Source organism: Rattus norvegicus, chromosome 15 (genome assembly GCF_036323735.1).
Source record: "Rattus norvegicus strain BN/NHsdMcwi chromosome 15, GRCr8, whole genome shotgun sequence".
In the NCBI taxonomy this organism is placed as follows: Eukaryota; Metazoa; Chordata; class Mammalia; order Rodentia; family Muridae; genus Rattus; species Rattus norvegicus.
The window spans coordinates 65,363,919-65,385,268 of record NC_086033.1 but is presented as its reverse complement, the minus strand read 5'-3'; the positions used below and the strand labels follow the sequence as shown (position 1 = coordinate 65,385,268).

The following is a 21,350-nucleotide window of genomic DNA, read 5'->3' as shown; positions in this document are numbered from 1 at the left end:
TGGAGTTGATGTGTCATGGGTCACTGTGAGTGTGGGCTATAAGACCCTCATCCTAGCTGTCTAGAAGTTCTAGCAGCCTTCAGATGAAGATGTAGAACTCTCAACTCTGCCTGCACCATGCCTGCCTAAATGCTGCCGCGCTCCCACCTTGATAATAATGGACTGAATCTCCCAACCTGTAAACCATCTCCAATTATATGTTGTCTTTTCACCGGGAAAGGGAATAACAATTGAAATGTAAATAAGAAAAACCCAATTTAATAAATATGGAAAAAATAAATAAAAAAAAACAAAGAACAAAACAAACAAAAACGACTTGCTTTGGTCCTTGAGTCTGTTCACAGCATTAAAACCCTAAATAAGACACATGTGATCTACCCTAGAGAATTCTCTAACTGTATATGAGGATAGTGTGTATGTAATGACATAACATTCTCTTGCATATGGAATACTCTTTGTATGTTTGTTAGACCTATTTGGCATTTCCCTTTGTCCAATTCCTCCATTATGATTTTCTCCCTAGTTGTTTTTATCAATTATTAAAATTATGTATTTAATATTTCTCATAAAAATATATCTACAAAGTACATATTGACTACAGCACCAATTGTACATTTAGGAAGATACTTAAAAAGTTGGGGGGTTGGGGATTTAGCTCAGTGGTAGAGCGCTTGCCTATCAGGCGCAAGGCCCTGGGTTCGGTCCCCAGCTCCGAAAAATAAAAAAGAAAAAAAAAAAACAAAAAAGAAGTTGGGAAGAAGTGGGCACTGTACTAATTAGAGAATTTTTAATGTTGATGAATTATATATTATATATAATATATAATATATATTATAGTCAAGAAAATGTTGATTTGTAACTATCCTAGAATTTGAAGGCTGAGGCTGGACAAGCATTGATCATATACTGGTTTATAAAATGGAGTGAGAAGTTGGAGTGCTGTCTCAGCAGTTGAGATCACTGGCTTCTCTTTCAAAGGTCCTAATTTCAACCCCCAGGAACCACATGGTGGATCATAACCATTTATAGTGTAATATGTCCTCTTCTGGCATGTAGGTGTACATGTAGATATAACTTTAATATACAGAAAATAAATGAAACCTAAAATGTAGTGAACTATACGTTTATAATTATATTATCTTAGTTGTAACAAAATAAATAAGTAAAAAGTCATACTTTTCCAAACATTTTGGCTAAATATTCTAAATAATTTTGTTTCAAATGTTTATAACCTATGAATTCATTTCACAATTATTTAAAACAAAATTTGTTTCCTAAAAGAAATCCTGTCTCAGTAGTTACATTGGTGACATTTTTTCTTCCACCAAATTCTTTCTGCAGCATTTGAAGATTTCAGTCTCAGTTTACATTCAGTCCTCAGTTTATCAGCTGAGTTGACCAGAAAGGATGTCAATTACTTCCAAACATCGTGGTCATTTTTTAGTGTGACCATCTGTTCACTTATGGCTTGAATCTGATGAAAAGCTGATTTCCCACAGGCTTGCACACAGCTGTCAGATGGCAAAATACTTGTGATCTCTGTGGCTTGCCTTAAATTAAAACAATATAACTAATAATAAATATCAGTATACTGTCATTTACACGTTTATGCATTTTACTTCAGGATGAAGTGAAATGATTGAGAGTACTGACTAGTCAATATGTTCCGTCTCTTCTGAGCTAAATATACACTAGAGATCATAAGTATTTATGCATAATCTCTATCCCCTTAATTTTAATAATGGTCAGAAGTATGTTTTCATTAGTAGTATTTTGTTTTTTCATAAATGAAATGTTTATTGAGCAACTTTATTAGTATACATTTTGAGATATTTATATTTTAGTTACTTTTCAATAGCTTTGTGAAATTCCTGTAATACAAACTGAAAAAGAGGGACATTTTTCATTTTGGCTCAGGGTTTTAGAAGGCATAATACATGACCAACTGCCCATAGGAAGTTGGGCAGTGGGAATATGTAATACCTTTGATTCTTTACTTGCCTGCACACAGGAATAAGAGAAAGCTGGGCATGACAAGATAGTCAAGAAGAATTCTCATGTCTTACTGCCTAAAGATTCCATAAACAACCTAAGCTTCACTGGAAATAAATCATTGATACTGGAATATCTATATAATTCACCCTGTTTCTTCCTCAACATTAAGTACTGAGATTATATAACTATTAGAGGAAAATGGATATTTTGTATTTTATAAGCATGTTTAGAGCATGTAGAATAATAAACTTCAGGGATAATAGACTTGGTAGTATTGTTCACACTGGACAATAGAGAAAAGGAGGCTATGGAGAAGTTAATGACGTTTCCATAGAACACTAATTTACTAAACAATGCTGGGGCAGTGGCATTAATTGAATTTTCCCTCTAACCCAAATATAAGCTTACATTACCATAAATGGCACATTAAATTATCTATTTTCTGCCATCAACACACTTCCAAAATGTTGTGTTGAATTATTTGTTTTTTATATTCATTAATTTTGACTTATTCACTTCTGATTGGAGACACTGATCACCACTAAGTCCGGATCGTAAAGTATAAAATTAGTGGGAAATAAATAAGCCTAACATTTTCCAACTTTGTGGTGTTTTGTCAATTCTTCCATTGTACCAAGTATAACATTTAAATACATATTGTTTGCTGTGTATAGGATGTTTTTATCTATGTAGGATATATACACTATTATTTCCTTAGATTATGGGTTTATTATTTTTCTGTTAAATGCAAGAAATCCAAGACAGGCCTCAGAAACAAAGTATTTATCCTCTATTAGAGGAAAAAGAAGAAAAAATCCTTCAGCATTATCATTGACCATTTAACATAACATAATTATTCAAATGAAATGAGATATTATATTCTCAAAGCTATCACTAAATCTCCAAAAGACTTTCTCAGATATAATTACTTAATTGCCAATCATAATATCTGTACTACATAATGAGATAAAATTTTTGATGCTGAAGTATATTTTTGCTGCAGTATATTTATCTTCTAATCAATACAAAAATTTCATAAATATTTCACTGTCCTCATATGCTCAGTGTTGTGAGATGATTATTAATAACTTTGTGTTAAATTAAATCAAAAATGTTAGTGATCCCCCGTATTTCTCAAGATAAAAGACAAAGAAAACTGTGAGTACATTGTCCACGATGGCTGATTCTTGACAATCAATTCAGAATAAATGAGTATGTAATAATAGGAAGACAATATATTTATATATAATTCCAAAGACATAAACATCTTCAAGTTTGCCATTAAAATTTATTAACAGTTACATAAATGGTAAAAACATTTCAGAAAGTTGTAGGTTGAATGAATGCCTGCAATATCACTAAAATCAGACTAGAAAAGGCTGCCCACTCTCTCCCTACTTATTCAATATAGTACTCAAAGTCCTAGACAGAGCAATCAGACAGCAAAAGGAGGTCAAAGGGATACAAATTAGAAGGGAAGAAATCAAAATATCACTATTTGGGAAGAAATAAAAATATCACTATTTGCAGATAATATGATAGTGTACATAAGTGACCCCAAAAGTTCTACCACAGGACTACTTAACCTGATAAACAACGTCAGTAAAGTGTTGGGTATAAAATTAACTCAAACAAATCAGTAGCCTTCCTCTACTCAAAGGATAAATAGACTGAGAAAGAAATTAAGGAAATAACACCTTTCACAAAGGTCCCAGATACTATAAAATATCTTGGCGTGACTTTAACCAACCAAGTGAGAGATCTGTATGACAAGAACTTCAAGTCTCTGAGAAAGAAATTGAGGAAGATCTCAGAAGATGTAAATATCTCCCATGCTCATGGATTGGCAGGATTTTTATAGATGGCCATTTAGCCAAAAGCAATCTACAGATTCAATGCAATCCCCATCAAAATTCACACTCAAATCTTTTTAGAGATAGAAAGAGCAATTTGTGAATTCATCTGGAATAACAAAAAATCCAGGATAGCTAAAACTATCCTCAACAATAAAAGAACTTTTGGGGGAATCACTATCCCTGACTTTAAGCAGTATTACAGAGCAATAGTCATAAAAACTGTATGGTATTGGGATATAGACAGGCAGATAGATCAGTGGAATAAAATTGAAGACTCAGAAATGAACCCACAGACCAATGGTCACTTAATTTTGACAAAGGAGCTAAAACCATCCAACGGAAGAAAGATAGCATTTCCAACAAATGGTGCTGGTTCAACTGGAGGTCAGCATGTAGAAGAATGAAGATCGATCCATGCTCATCACCCTGTACAAAGCTTAAGTCCAAGTGAATCAAGGACCTCCACATCAAATCAGATACACTCAAACTAATAGAAGAAAAAGTGGGGAAGAGTATCAAATACGTGGGCACTGACCAAAATTTTTTGAAAAAAAAAAAAGCCAAAGGCTCATTCTCTAAGATCAAGAATTGACAAATGGGACCTCATAAAACTGCAAAGCTTCTGTAAGGCAAAGGACACGGTCATTAGGACAAAACGGCAACCAACAGATTGGGAAAAGATCTTTACCAATCCTACCAATCTACCAATCCTGATAGAGGGTTAATATCCAAAATATACAAAGAAGTCAAGAAGTTAGACCGCAGGGAAACAAATAACCCTATTAAAAAATGGGGTTCAGAGCTAAACAAAACATTCTCAGCTGAGGACTATTGAATGGCTAAAAAGCACCTAAAGAAATGTTCAACATCTTTAGTCATAAGGGAAATGCAAATCAAAACAACCCTGAGATTCCACCTCATACTAGTCAGAATGGCTAAGATCAAAAACTCAGGAGACAGTAGATGCTGGCAAAGATGTGGAGAAAGAGGAACATTCCTCCGTTGTTGGTGGGATTGCAGACTGGTACAACCATTCTGGAAATCTGTCTGGAGGTTCCTCAGAAAACTGGACATTCCACTACCTAAAGACCAGGTATACCCCTCCTGGGCACATCCCCAAAAGCTGCTCAAACATTCAGCAAAGACACATGCTCCACTACGTTCATAGCAGCCTTATTTATAGTAGCCAGAAGTTGCAAAGAACCCAGATGTCCTTCAACAGAGGAATGGATACAGAAAAGGTGGTACATCTACACAATAGAGTACGACTCAGCTATCACAAACTATGACTTTATGAAATTCATAGGCAAATGGTGAACTAGAAATTATTATCCTTAGTGAGGAAACCCAATCACAGAAAAACACACTTGGTATTGCACTCAATAAGTGAATATTAGCCTAGAACCTCAAATTACCCAAGATGCAATCCACAGACCACAGGAAGCTCAAGAAGAAGGATGACCAAAATGTGGATGCTCCCACTCCTTCTTAAAAGTGGAAAAAAATATCCATAGGAGGGGATATGGAAGCAAAGTTTAGAGCAGCGAATAAAGGAATGACCATTCAGAGCCTGCCCCATATGTGGCGCATATATATATATATATATATATATATATATATATATATATATATATATATATATATATATATTCATACATATGGATATGGATATTGATATGGATATTGATATGGATATGACTATATCCACCAAAAACTAGATAAGATGGAGGAAGCTAAAAAATGTATGGTGAAAGGGACCGGACATAGATCTCTCCTGAGAGACAAATCTAGAGCATGTCCAATACAGAGGTCAATGCTAGAAACAAACCACTGAACTGAGAACAGGACCCCCTAGGGGAAATTAGAGGAAGGAATGAAAGACTTGAAGGAGCTTACAACCTCATAAGAGCAACCAACCAGAGCTTCCAGGGACTAAATCACTACCAAAAGTCTATACATGGACTGACCCAGGGCTCTAACTGCATGTGTAGCAGAGAATAGCCTGCTGGTTGGGGGACCAGTGGAAGGGGAAGTCCTTGTCATTTCAAGGTTGTAACTCCAGTGCTGGGCAATATGGGGGGCAGTAAAGAGGATGGATGAGGGGAACAGCCATATGGGCGAGATGGAGGGGAAGAGGGCTTATGGACAGGAAACCAGGAAAGGGAATAACATTTGAAATTTAACTAAACTCCCATGCTCATGGATTGGCAGGATTAATATATTAAAAATATATTAATTATATAATCATATAATTAATATATTAAAAATGGCCATTTTACCAAAAGTGATTTACAGATTTAATGCAATCCCCATCAAACTTCCAATCCAATTCTTCATAGAGTTAGACAAAAAATTTTGCGAATTCATCTGGAATAACAAAAAACCCAGAATAGCTAAAACTATCCTCAACAATAAAAGGACTTCCAGGGGAATCACTATCCATGAACTTAAGCAGTATTAAAGAGCAATATGATAAAAAAAAACTGCATGGTAAGGGCACCAGTAGAAGGGGAAGCCATTGGTCCTGCCAAGACTGGACTCCCAGTGAACGGGATTGTTGGGGAGAGGGCGGTAATGGAGGGAGGATGGGGAGGGGAACATCCACATAGAAAGGGAGATAGAGGGGTTAGGGAGATGTTGGCCTGGAAACCTGGGAAGGGAATAATATTTGAAATGTAAATAAATACCCAATTTAATAAAGATGGGAAAAAAAGAAAAAAAAGAAAAAAATTCATATAAGAGATTGAACTGAAAAAAATAAAAGAATTAACTAGATATGGTAAAGATCTTATCATTAAACTTTAACTAACTTAATGATTATTCTAACATATTCACTAATTTAGTCTATTTATTTTGATGACGCCATAACTTTAAATACTAGACTGATTGGCCATACATCCGGTTTGACTATTTAAAATGAGACCTCACCTGTGTACTTGGGTATGGTGTGTATGTTTTTATGTGTGAATACACATTAACTATTTGTAAATGAGTGTGCACATACCTTTCTGTATATATGCATGCATACAAATTTTATTCAGAATTTGCTTAGTATTATAGTTGAGACCAAGTTCACAAGAATACTCTATGGTTATCTTGAATCATAGAATTGTTTACCACGACTATGTAGATGCTATGTTTAGTATAATAAACATATGTAACATCAATTTTCACTTAATAATTCAGTAAGGTATTCTAAATATAAGCCTCTACTCTGTATTATTAATCTTCCATAGTACACTGGTTCATTCATGGTAAACAGAAGTGTCATTGTCATCGTTAAATATTGTTAGTAGTTCTCAAACTGTAAATTGCAGCCCTTCCCCCTTGGGTGTTCAAATGACCCATTCCCAAGGGCTGCCTAGGACTATCAGAAAACATAAATATTTGCAATACAATTCATAACCGTATCAAAAAATGTAAGTAAAGAATTATATCTAAGAAAAAACACATCATAAATAAATACATAAATAATAAAAAGAAATGAATGCCTAATTAAAGAAAATGTGTATATCATAGCATAGAGTGTGATAATACAGGCAAATTTGGCTGCAAGCATATGTGAGGATTGCAGAAGAAGACTGTGAGAAATAAAGTTTAATGAATATACAGATTAGATGTTATGGTTTAGGGATTCTTAAAAAGGAAACCATTAAAATTTGTTTAGCAAACAATATATGATGTCACACAGGTTATAATACATGACCACAAGAATATAATTTATTACAAGAAATTATACTGTCACATTATTTACTAACTACACAACTCAATGTAGTTCACAGTTGAAGTTTGAAGACAGTGGAAAACATTTTAGAAATCTCAGGAGATCAAGGATGGTAAAAAATATTGGCAGACAGAAAAGAAAAGCATTCTTCTCATTTTTGGTTTTCACTAATGGCTGCCTCTGGGTTTGTCAGAAGCCAATGCTCTACAGGGCAGGGGGCAAGGAGGGATCCAATGAAGTGAAGTAAAAAATAAAAGGTACATTTAAATAAATAAACCTGACTCTTGAAAAAGAATAAGGACGAAAAACAAAGATTATTGAGTAGAAGTATAGGATCTCCTTATATAACTTTTTCCAAGGTTCCTAGAAGGAAAACTCTGATGAGGTTACACTGAGCGATGAGGACCTCAGTCCTTGTCTAAACTTCCCTCACGAAATGGAGTACACCATGTCTTGCCAGTCCAGGGTGCTTGCCTCCAGAAACGGAGCCTCATCATTCCCTTGTCAAACCTGGACTATTGTAAACTACTTATGTAGAACCAAATACATCTCTTAGTTGATACAGTCAAACTTCATGTCTATATCCCCTGGTTTTGAAAATTATGTCGTTATATGTAGATTTCCAGGATCTCCGATTCCTTCACCACTGTTGTCCAGTTACTGCAGTGTTCTCACTCGAATAATTTCCCATGGGAAACACGCTATTGTCTTTACCATTGCTGCTCTGCACATAGTGTTATTTTTTCTTGCTATTCTAATTTTAAAGAATTTGATTATGGTTTATGTCATAATTAAAGAAAGTTAATAAAATTTAAGCATGCCAAACATTGCTACTGAAGATTGATATTAATGATTATAGTGCTTTTAGTAAATGTCACAGATCTTTGGGTTTTATTGCAGGGGGTTAATTTTTATTTCCCACAACATTAAGAAAGTATCTTTGTTCATTTTTTAAATAAATTTTCAATGTTGCAAAGTTTTAGACAAAATTACGGGAAATATTTAGACATTTAGACCTTTTCCTTTTTTAATTTACTAAAAAATAGTTTTATGCTTACTTTCAAGTATTTACATGTAAGAATTTTGCCAAAAATCAAATTCAGAAAATCGTAAAATGGATATGAGTAAACACAATTGTATCCATTAAATCTTCTTCACAATGTCTCCTTTGACTAGTGATAAACATTGAATATTATTTCCTATGATATTAAATAGTACAGGTAATATACTTCTCACAGCATACTATATCTCAAATATGCAGTCAACATTTGGGACAATCATCAAAGTGATGAAGATATTCATTACTATTTCCTTTGTTTTCTTTTATTGGATAATTTCATTATTTACATTTCAAACGTTATTCCCTTCCCTGGTTTCGGTTCCTAAAACCCCCTATCCCATCACCCCTCCCCGTGCTTCTACCTGGGAGCTCCCCCGCCCACCCACTCTATGTCCTTCTTAAAGTCTTCTATCATTATCATGACATGTGTTTTTAAATCAGATCCTTGCTTTTCCAGTGTTTTAGGCTATCCAGGAATTTCTGTAGTGGGAGAACTGGGCTCTGATGATGCCACGTAGCCTTGGTTTCTCTTGCTTATGTTCTTGGGCTTGCCTTTCACCATCTGGTTATCTCTGGTGAATGTTGGTCTTGCTGTCTCTGTCTGGAGCCTGTCCCGCCTATAAGCCTGTGAGTCTGTGATCTTAGGTGTGTCAGCACTCCTAAGAGACCAGTTCTCTCTGCAGAATTTGGCTGTGAAGAGCTGCATCACAGGGTTAGCTCTGGGGCAATGATGAAGGATCCTGTCCCTCGGCTGCTTCTATGTTCCTGAGCCCTATGGTCTCCTGGTGGCCCCCTCTTTGGGCCAGGTATTGGAGCAAAAATGTTGATTTCACCTGTGAACTTAGGAGTGACAGCACTCCTGGGAGACCAGCTCTCTCCAGGCAGGATTTGGGTACAGAGAGCTGTGCCACAGGGTTAATTCTGGTGCACAGATGGAGATAGGAAGTTACTTAAATATATTTTAAGAAGAAAGTTTTGCGTGAGTCTGTAAAGAACAGTAAATCAAATTCAGTGCATAACTCTTCTGTCATAACAATATTTATATAGCCATTTATCCTGGAAAAATAGATTTTATTCTATTTTCTACTTAGTATTTCCCCAGAGCAAGGATTTTTTAAGTACCAATAGAAGCTATTAATATACAAGTAATTATGAAAGCAAATTTCATGTTATGTTCTGTAGAGTAACACTTTTATACTTCTCAAGTGAACTATTGCATACAGAAAACTTCTTAGAATTTACTACAGTACAGCATATTATATTACCATAAAGAAAACTACGTTTATCTTTTAAATACATATGCACTCATTAGTTGAAATTGATTTGAATATATAATAAACAGAATTGTTGATCTATTTTAATCATTTATATTTTATCCCATATAATGCTTTTGAAAAGTGATCCCCTTTTAGAAAAAATATTTTGAGAAATAACAAGTTAGGAAATCCTCTATAAAAGGATATTGATTTCTCAATAACTGCAAAACTGTTTAAAATTATTTGGTAAGGGCTTTATCTTTCTCTAAATTTATGATTTTCTATTCACTATATTGCTATAAAATATTTGGTTTCATTATGGTATTTTCTTTTTCTAATTAATTTTTATACTGTATAAAAAATATAAGACCATGATTGTTCCGCACTCAATTTTTTCAGGATCCTACATTATTCCACAAAGTGTCAGGTCTGATTCTGTATCTTTAAAACAAAAAAACAAAAATTGTATTTTCTGAAGATCTTCCTGTCTTCTTGGAATAGTGAGTACTTTTTGTTGTCCTGACTTTTTTTCTTTAGTAGGTTATTGAGAACTAATTTTTAGTTCTCTCACCTTTCCCACATAATTTTAAATAATAATTAGTGCAATAATATTTAATGAAAAATCCACATTTATGATGAAAAATTGGTACGTATTTTTTAAAAAATTATCATAAACACTGAGTTTATGCTATTATTCAAAAATATCCTACAAATACATATTGAAGACATTCAAGATGTGATGCAATTAATATAAATTTTTAAAACTTTGACGTCTTAAATATACAAATAAAACCATCACATTAACTTTAATAAATTATAACTAAAATATAGCAAAATATTTTTACATGTTTTATATAGAAAAAATTTTATTTGATATTTTTATTTACATTTCAAATGTTATTCACTTTCCTGGTTTCCTGTCGATAAGTCCCCTATCCCATCCCCCTTCCCTTCTTCTATAAGTTTGCTTCCCTTCTCCAACCACCCCTTCTTCCTGCCTTCTCACCCTGACATTCCTCTACACTGGGGGCTCCAGCATTGGCAAAACCAAGGGGTTCTCCTTCTATTGGTGTCCAACAAGTCCATCCTCTGCCACACAGACAGCTAGAGCCATGGGTCGGTCCATGTATAGTCTCTGGGTAGTGGTTTAGTCCCTGGGAGCTCTGGTTGCTTGGTATTGCTGTTCTTATGGGGTTGCAAGCTTCTTCAGCTCCTTCAATCCTTTCTCTGATTCCTCCAATGGGGATCCTGTTCTCAGTTCAATGGTTTGCTGTGAGCATTCACCTCTGTATTATCACACTCTAGCTAAGCATCTCAGGAGACAGCTGTATCAGGCTCCTGTCAGCATGCACTTCTTGGTTTCATCAATATTGTCTAGTTTTTGTAATATATATATTGATCGCCTAGGTGAGGCAGCCTCTGAATGTCCATTCATATATTTATATAAGTATATTAGGAATTATTCTATATGATGTTCATTATCAGGCCCTTGTTTTGAGAACAGCACAAGTACAGGATTAGCATATCTTCATTTATTAATCCTACCCCCAAAGAAAAAGGCAGCTCACATTTCAGAGAGATGATTGCTGGTTAGAAACTATGATCTGCTTTCCATGTGAAAAGTTCATATGACCACTTTATCTAAAAGTATTCACAGATATTTCATGAACTAATAGCAATGAATGTAGACAGAAATTTACTTATATTTTCATACTTCTGTAAATAACTGTCTGATTTCCTGTAGAAAATTACTAACTCTGATGCTTTCAATCAGATCATTTGGTGTTTAATGAGATTCATCAATTTAATGTTGGTGTAACTTGAATGGCACACTATATATGGTCAAATAAAGCACAAGCCAGAGTTTTTATTAGATATATTTCTTTACTTACATTTCAAAAGTTATTTCCCTTTCTGGTTTCCTGTCCTTAAGTCCCCATTCCCTCCCTTCCCCCTCCCCTTTCCCCTCCCTCACACAAGTATTCTCCTATACACTACCTTATTGCCTCCACCCCCATACTTCCCTGCATGGGGGTCCATGCTTGGCAGAACCAAGGGCTTCCTCCCCCTTCCCCTGGTGCCCAAACAAGGGTATTCTCTGTTATATACGCAGTTGGAGCCCTAGGTAGACCATGTATAGTCCTTCAGTAGAGGTTTAGTCCCTGGAAGCTCTGATTGGTCGGCACTGTTGTTTTTATGGGGATGCAAGCTCCTTCAACTCTTTCAATACTTCCTCTAATTACCCCCAAGGGGGTTCTATTCTCAGTTAGGTTGTTTGCTGCTAGCATTGACCTCTGTATTGGACATGCTCTGGATGTGTCTCTCAGGAGAGATCTATATCCGGCCCGTTTCAGCATGCATTTTCTAGCTTCATCTATCTTATTTAGTTTTGGTGGAGATTATGTATATATATATATATATATATATATATATATATATATATATATATATATATATATATATATATATATATATATATATGGGGCCATATGTGGGTCAGGCTCTGAATGGCCATTCTTTGAGTCGCTACTCCAACTTTGCTTCCATATCCCCTCCTATGGATATTTTTTCCCCATTTAAGAAGGAGTGTGACCCATATGTAATGGGATCTGATGCCCTTTTCTGGTGTGTCTGAAGACAGCTACAGTGTACTCATATACATTATTAAATAAATAATATTAAAAAAAGAAGGAGTGTGAGCATTTGCATTTTGGTCATCCTTCTTCTTGAACTTCCTGTGGTCTGTGGATTGCATCTTGGTTAATTTGAGCTTTTTGGCTAATATCCACTTATCAATGAGTGCATACCAAGTGGGTTTTGCTGTGATTGAGTAACCTCACTTAGGATGATATTTTCTACTTCATTTCATTTGCATATAAATTTCATGAAGTCATTGATTTTGATAGCTGAGTAGTACTGCATGGTGTAGATATACAACATTTTTTTTGAATCCATTCCTCTGTTGAAGGGCATCTGGGTTTTTTCCTGCTTCTGGTTATTATAAATAAGGCTGCTATGAACATAGTGGAGCATATGTCTTTGTTGTATGTTGGAGCATCTTTTGGGTATATGCCCAGAAGAAGTATAGCTGGGTCCTCAGGTAGTGAAATGTCCAATTTTCTGAGGAAACTCCAGACTGATTTCCAGAGTGATTATACCAGTTTGAAATCCTACCAACAGTGGAGGAATGTTCCTCTTTCTCCACATCCTTACCAACATCTGCTGTCACCTGAGTTTTATATCTTAGCCATTCTGACTGGTATGAGGTGGAATCTCAGGGTTGTTTTGATTTGCATTTCCTTGATGACTAAGGATGTTGAACATTTCTTTAGGTGTTTTTTGTCCATACGATATTCCTCAGCTGAGAGTGTTTTGTTTAGCTCTGTACCCCATTTTTAATAGGGTTATTTGTCTCTCTGGAGTCTACCCTCTTGTGTTCTGTGTGTATTTTGGATATTAGCCCTCTATCAGATCGTAGGATTGGTTAAGATCTTTTCCCAATCTGTTGGTTGTCATTTTGTCCTAATGACAGTGTCTTTTGCTTTACAAAAGCTTTGCAGTTTTATGAGGTCCCATTTGTCAATTCTTGATCTTAGAGCATGAGCCATTTGTGTTTGTTCAGAAAATTTTCCCCAGTGCCCATGTGTTTGAGACTCTTCCCCACTTTTTTCTTCTATTAGTTTGAGTGTATCTAGTTTGAAGTGGAGGTCCTTGATCTACTTGGATTTAAGCTTTGTTCATGGTGATAAGAATGGTTGATTTATATTCTTCTATATTCTCACTTCCAATTGAACCAGCACCATTTGTTGAAAATGCTATCTTTCTTCCATTGGATGGTTTTAACTCCTTTGTGAAAGATCAAGTGATCTATACTTGTGTGGGTTCATTACTGGGTCTTCATTTCTGTTCCACTGATCTATCTGCCTGTCTCTGTACTAATACCATATAGTTTTTATGACTATTGCTCTGTAGTACTTCTTGAAGTCAGGGATGGTGATTCCTCAGAAGTTCTTTTATTGTTGAGTATAGTTTTCACTCTTCGTTATTGTAGGAGAAATTGTTCCTTTAACATTTCCTTATTCTTCTTTTTGGAATGTTTCCTTGTATATTTAGTAGCTTCTGAGAAGGGACAATTTTTTTAGTGTATTTCTTTGGATAGCTGGTATAAACTCTGACCCTTGAATCCTTATTAATAAATTATTGAATTAAAATAAATTCCAATGTTTTGTGAATCCAGGTCACTGATGTATTTATAAGCATGGGTTCTCTCCATACAGTAGAATATCTTCGACTCTGACACCTCTGTTATCTATTTTATTCATTATTACTACCTTTTCTTTTTCATTATTAGTGTGTATTTTCATGGATGTATGGTGTCTGTGTGTCTGTGTGTCTGTGTGTCTGTGTGTTTGTGTGTGCCCACACATACCACATATATGAAGAACAGAGAACAAGCTTAAAAAGTTTTTTATTGTACTTCTCAGGAATTCGACAGTAAGCATTTTATTTTTTTATTCTTCCTTCCCTTTTCTCCCTCCAGACACTCCTATGATCTTTTAAAATTTTCATTATTTTGTTTACTTTATATCCTGATCAAGGACCCACTCCCTCTTCTCCTTTCTGGCCCACCCTTACATATCACTTCCCCCATTATCATTCTCTTTGTCTTCTCAGAAAAGGGAACATCCCCTTGGGTATCATGCTGCCTGATGTGTCGAATTGCAGTAGGTCTAATTGTATCCTCTCACACTGAGGCAAAATCCATAGTATTATTTCTTTTCTATTTCATGCCTGTGTCTCTGATGTTCCAACTCCAAGATTGAGAGCATTAAGCAGTTTATTAATGGTAAGTATTTATATTTGTTGTTAATTTCATTACAACAAAATGTTATGTTTCCTGTAGATCACAACATCAATTCAATATTTTAGTACTACATTATATGACAGATATAGTAATCACTTTAATTTCTTAGCATATGGTTTTTCATTCAATTTTATAGCATCTTTTTCATTTGCAATATTTCTGTTAAACTCTAAAAATGCCAAATTTCTTGAGGACTGTCTGATATATACAATAAAATAAATAATATATATATCTGGTTCTGTTTGTTAAAGGTACACACTAAATTTTAATAAATGACAATAACAATGAGAACCAGTGGGATATTGTATTATTTTAATTTCTGTTAATATGATCCAATACTAGAGCCTGGGTTATTTCCAAAAGTATAACTTCATTATACAATACTGTAAGGTCAAGACCATGGCATTGCAATCAGTTTCTTTCTGGTGATTCTTTGACAGTTGGTGATGTCACAATGTCCAGAGAACCTGTGAGTAAGAATGGAAACAGAACCTAGACTTTTACTTCTGAGTGTTCTTGTGGGGAGTCCTGACAGGAGTGGGAGTATCTCTGACTTGTTTGCCTCCCCTTCAGACCTTTTCTTCCTACTGGATTGCCTCCCACCTTTATATGAAGATATATGTTTAGTTTTATTATAATTTTTTATGCTATGTTTGGTTGATATTTCTGAGAAGACTGTTCTTTTCGTAGGAGAAGTGGAGGAGAAGTGGATCTTCAGAAGAGAGGAGATAATGAGGCAAGGGACTAAGAGGAGTGAAGGAAGGGAAAACTTCAGTTTGGGTGTATAATATGAAAGAAAAATAAATATTTTTAGAAAAGAAAAAAAACAGAAAAAAAAAGCATAATAGGAGAGGAAACATCAGTCTTTTTAAGAAACTGTGTCTCATGAGACCTAATTTTTTTTAAGTCAGTGGTTCTGGTGGTCTAATCTATCACTGGGCTCTTCCATTTAAAGTTTGTGCCAGCAAATTATTGGCATATAGTTTCAAGGCTTTAACTTTTTCTAAATTAATTTGGGGGCACAAAATACATGTGCCTTAGCTGATATGTTTCTATTATAAGGACTTTTACCACATTCACATACCAATGTTTTCAGAAAGAGTGCTACAGGAGGCTAGATGTTTCCAACTTTGCTCTTCTGTTATTTATTCTATTTGAGTAAGCCCAGATAATACAATTTATAAGGAAAGATCTTTCACCTTCAATATTCTGAACAATTATAGGGTGGTCATGAGAACAATGTTAAAAAAAGTTGGAAGTGAACATTATTTTTATCGAGTCTCTATCAAGAATGGCAAAGAAAATGTAGTTTAAATGCAGTTTCTCTTAATCACCTTGCCTTCACCTCCAGATGCATATAAGAATATACATTAAGCTCTCATTCCTTTTATAATTGGACAGTGTTTTATCTTGATGTTAATATGGACAAGGAGTTTTTTTCAGAAAGCATATATAAAATGTGTCATTCTATACTTTGCAAAAGCATTGCTAGTTTTCAAAAATTATCATACAATAAAATACACCTGTTACAGACTTAAAATAAAATAAAGGTAATGCCATCCTTAGACAAGGAACTGTGAAGATTTCTTAGGGTATCATGGAAGAAAAACTTGTGAGAAGAAATATCAAAACAAAATGGTAGTAGCCATATTTTCTCTTGAACAAGTATAATAGTGTGAAGATGAAATGTGGTTTTTGTTTGTTTTTTTTTGTTTTTGGAATGTCTTAAAAAATAAAACTCTTGACCAAAATCTAAAGAGATAAGATATACTGTGAGCAACATGGCTGAATTGAAATATCCAGTGTTCATTAACAGCCGTAAAGAAAATGAGCAAAGAAAATGTTTCAGACGTCACTGTGTTCCAGTGTGTCTGAAACAGTTTTAAGTTTCCCCAAAAGGTTTCAGAGAAGAAATATTAATATTCAAAATTAAGAGAAAAAGAAATAAAACAAAACCCAAACAACCCATGGCTAAAACAACTATATTTCATATTATCGTACTCTTTACTACTCTTCTGGAAAGAAAAAGGATTTGAGAAAGAAATTTCTATGAACTGCTGTTTATATCCTACTAACATGGGAAATCTGGAAAGCAAAAGGTCCCCTATGTAATCTTCTCAGACTTCAGTTACTATCTCTGTTTACTCCAATATTAATTTCAATAAATATTATCCAATATCAAACATTATATCACCCTTAAGGAGACATAGAATAAGCATTATCATTATACAAAGTAACCTACAACTGAGGTAATAACTAATACTCTTTTTGACATTGAATTCTATCACATTTAATTATGACCATATCTTTTGTATCTCTTTCCTCCTATACATTACATAGTAAGTGATCTGTAGATGACAGCCTATATAAAAAAATGTTTGTTACATTGTGGTGATTTGAATATACTTGGCTGAGGGGGTAGCCTTATTAGGAAGTATGGCATTGCTGGAATAGGTATGAATTTGCAAGAAGTGTGTTAATATGGGTTTAGGACTTAATACCCTTATTCTAGCTGCCTGGAAGCCAGTCTTCTCTTAGAGGCCTTCAGATGAGAATATAGAACCCTAAGCCACCTGCCCCCCGCACCATGCCTATCTAAACGATGCCAGGATCCTACCATGAAGATAATGAACTGAAATTCTGAACCTGTAAAGTAGCGCGTTAAGAGTTGCCTTGGTCAAGGAGTCTGTTCACAGCAGTAAAACCTTGAGAAAAAATAATTTGAGATGTGTAGTCTTATTTATAAAACAACTGAACATCATGTTGCTCTCTTCAGTGACAGGTTTTATTTTGAGTTAGCATGTATGTCTACACACATACGGATAACCTTATTTTCCTAAGTTTGTTTTTTTCACATGAATTCTTATTATTTTTCCTAGTAATACAAAAAATACAAGCCATTATATTACCTATGGTTTCTGGAATATTTTGATTCAAATTTTAAAACATCTATATGCATTCGTATTTCCAGAAAATGTGGTGTTGAATGCTTCATAGTTTAGCAATTTTCTTGCATTAGATGGTCAATGTTCGAATATTGATATTTTAGGGATGGAAAATTTCAGTTTCAGTTTTTTACTCCAAGACTTAATAAATTATGTACCTTAATAAATTATTGCGTAGGATCATCCTTGAAGTTATTGCTGAGTATCTTGTCCTAACACAGATCAACTAATTAGGAAGTGTAAAAGTATTAATCACAGCTGGTTCTATGGGTTTCTGCCAAGGTGTGTTTTCTATCCTAGAGAGGCGATCTGAAGAAACATCCATCAAACAATCCCCCAAAGGGCTAGGATTAGCCAGACCCTATTCTATTGATGTCATTTATGGATTTGTTGTAATGCCAGCTGTGTTCGAAAACCATGGGACAAGCTAATGCTAAAGTGATAGATATGGACCGTGCCAGTTGTTTGTACTTTAAGACACTGGAATTGGCCAACTTTGCTAACTAAAAAGAATAATTAATATTCACATTAGGAAAATTTCTAAAATATTGGTCAAAGTGAGTTACAAATTCTTCTTTGAGGATCAGAACTATAATCAATAACATATATCACTTAGTATGTAAAAACATCTTGGTTAATATAAAGATTTAAGATTTGTCCGATGTCAAATATTCACTGTTAATTACTAAATTATTTATTGAAAATAATGGTTTGGTTGAGATAATGTTAATAACAGAATGAATTTTAAATTTTACTCATATAAAGACTGTTATAACTACCTGAAGTTCTGAAATATTTATTAGCACTAGGAAAATGCCTGATCCACATGTTTAAATGCTCCCTAAATGTATAGCCTCCTGATACTTACTGACTGCTATTTGGCCTCTAACTTCATGCTCTTTCTTTAGCTTTTAATATATCATATTAGTAGAACATGGCAAAATCTGAAAAAATTAATCTAACTTGTGCCCTTACAGAATGGTATTGAAGTTCATCCATACATGAACACATACTGTCACAAATGTTGCAGCGTATTTCACAGCTTAGCATATATATGTTACAGCATGTATTATGTGTACCATCTATTAGCATATATGTTGTAAACTGCATCATAAACACTTTATTCTGTTGTATGTTTCAATCAATACAATTGTGTTGAAAAAACACATTTATTCTATTGATGGCTTTCAGATTGTATCAAAAGTTTTATTATACCAAGAAGCCCTATATATGTACCTAGGTGAATAGTTTGTATTAATTTACTAATTTTAGTTTAGGTAGATAAACACAAGTAAAAAAATGTGAAGGCAAATACAAAATTAATGTATATAATTCACAAAAACACAAAGTTCTTGCAAAATGAGATGATTATATTTCCAGCAATAAAGTATAGGGTAAAACTGTAGAATTATAAAAGTAAATTTGGCGTGGTATCAGGTGGCAACCTAGGATATGGAGAAAATCAAAGTGGTCTTAACATGATAATGGATACATTTTATATGTAATAAACTGGGTTATGATATGACATAATTAAGCAGAATATACATATATAGTTTATATCCATTAAATTTTAATATAAATTATATTTTCCATTAATTTTGCAATTCATTGACGTGGGATAATGAGGGCTCAGACAGAGAATAGTTCCTTGAATATATTTCTAAAATAAGTCAGGCTCACTATTTTCTCATTAGGCTGCCAAGCATGAACAATGGAAATATATATGGGTTATTTCTTATTTTAGTTTATATGTAATATTAATATTATATACTATATCTCCAGTTTGATCATGCTTAGTTATTTAGAATATAGCAGTACTATTTATTTGATTTAAATTATCACTGTTTTTCTCAGAGTTGTTGAATTGTTTCTTAAATGCTGTTGAAATGCAGATTGCATTCAGTATATATTGACTTCTCTGTATTTGAAAAGGACATGTTGAAATGAATTTTAAATTATCTTATGAGATGATTTAAAGAGAGACTAAAACTAGCATTTGGTTTCAGATTGCCACAGTCAGATTGCTTTCTTCAGCTTCTTCCTCCTCCTCTCCGCTGTCACCTCAGCCCCACACAATCATTGTCAATCAGACCTTTCTCTCGAATTTACTTTTTATGGTAGGACACAAAACTAATGGTTTCATTTTTGGCATTTTCATATATACATAGCTATTAATTGGACTCTCCAACTCTAGGTTTTCTTGTAATACATAAAGCAAATTCCTAGTCTCCTTTTCCCCAATATACTGTATTTTTCTTTTATATCAATGTTGAATATACTTAATAATGAATTCTCTTTCTTCCTTGATCTTCCATTCTTGACATCTATTAATTATTTTTGTGGTTATATTTCCAATTTCCTCAAGTAAATATGTAAAAATACACACACACACACACACACACACACACACACACACACACGGAAAAGATTAGGTATTTGTCTTTCTGTCTCTGGTTTATTTCACTTAAGATCATGGTTTCAATTTGCAACCATTTTTTACAAATATAATTTCATATTTACTTGGGAGTTAATAAATTTCATAACTAATTTTATAACTAATATATAATATACATATATATATTATCCACTAAAATGTTGAAGGGCATATATGCTTGTTCAATTGCTTAGCTATTATGACTAGTGCAGCAATAAACAAGAAATTAACATGTCTTTATTTTAGGATACAGAATCCAAAACTTACCAGGAATGATAGTATTCAGCATATGGTAAATAATACTCCCCTAATCAGCAGCAACAACCTTAAAACACCTAAAATTAAAAATTGTTTAATGTACTCAATGAGCAGTACTCAAAAAAATTCACAAATGTCTAGTACTCAATGATAGTTAAATATCACATAAATGGCTATTAGAAAAGTTGATATTAAAAATTCTTTGAAAAGCCAAAAACAGTTATCCAATTTTTCTTTTGTCATTATGTGTGACTTTTCCTGGGAGATAAGAATACATGTCATATTACTCACAGATATGGAAATGATGACAACACCACCACCATCCATGTCTATCTTGGTAAATCAATGAGTATTTGGACAACACTTACAGAAGCATGAGTGATTGATAGGCAGTGCATGACTATGAAGTTCATAAGAGTTGCAAATATAGAACCTGTTGGATAATGTTTTAGTATTGTTGATGGCTGCAAACTTTCTTTCATTGTAATTATTATTACAGTTTAATCTAAGGCCTGGAGCTTTCTGACTCTTAAGTGTTGAGAGACTTCTGAAGTTTGCAATTTGTATGATCTTCTGAGATTTTTTGTTTCATTTCCTGAATCATGGGATTCTACCTGTTTCCTTGAGAAGGTTTTACTTCAGAGGAAATACACTCAATACAGGGTTTCGTTTACACTCTTTGTACAAGTTAACACTAGACTAGAACTTCCACACAATAGTCTTTTATTGAATGTTACACATGTATATGCATCCTAATATTCAAAGAGGCACTTTGAGTTTTTCTATCCATTTCAAACTTCATAGTACTTAAAAATTTTAAGCACAGGCAGAATGTGTATGTGTGTTAATCTGTCTATTTTTAAAAAAGGAAAAATGATAGTTTATCATGTTCGTCCCTCACATTACCTCTATAGATATAACACAATTCTCTTTGTTTGGAAATAAAAGCTGAATTCAG

The 21,350-nt window shown here is 33.9% G+C and overlaps 1 long non-coding RNA gene across 2 annotated transcripts in view; it reads right to left on the bottom strand.

The window, feature by feature from the left end:
- Positions 1–15,047: 15,047 nt before the first annotated feature.
- The window catches only part of LOC120097052 (uncharacterized), a 66,738-nt gene continuing 60,435 nt past the window's right edge, over positions 15,048–21,350 (bottom strand). Inside the window, exons 3-4 of one of the 2 annotated variants that reach the window (XR_010057979.1) lie at positions 20,402–20,469; positions 15,048–15,222 (exon numbers count right to left, since the gene is read on the bottom strand). This is a non-coding gene — a long non-coding RNA (uncharacterized LOC120097052). Of the gene's footprint in view, positions 20,470–21,350 lie in introns of both variants that reach the window. The other variant, XR_010057976.1, reaches the window with a different exon arrangement.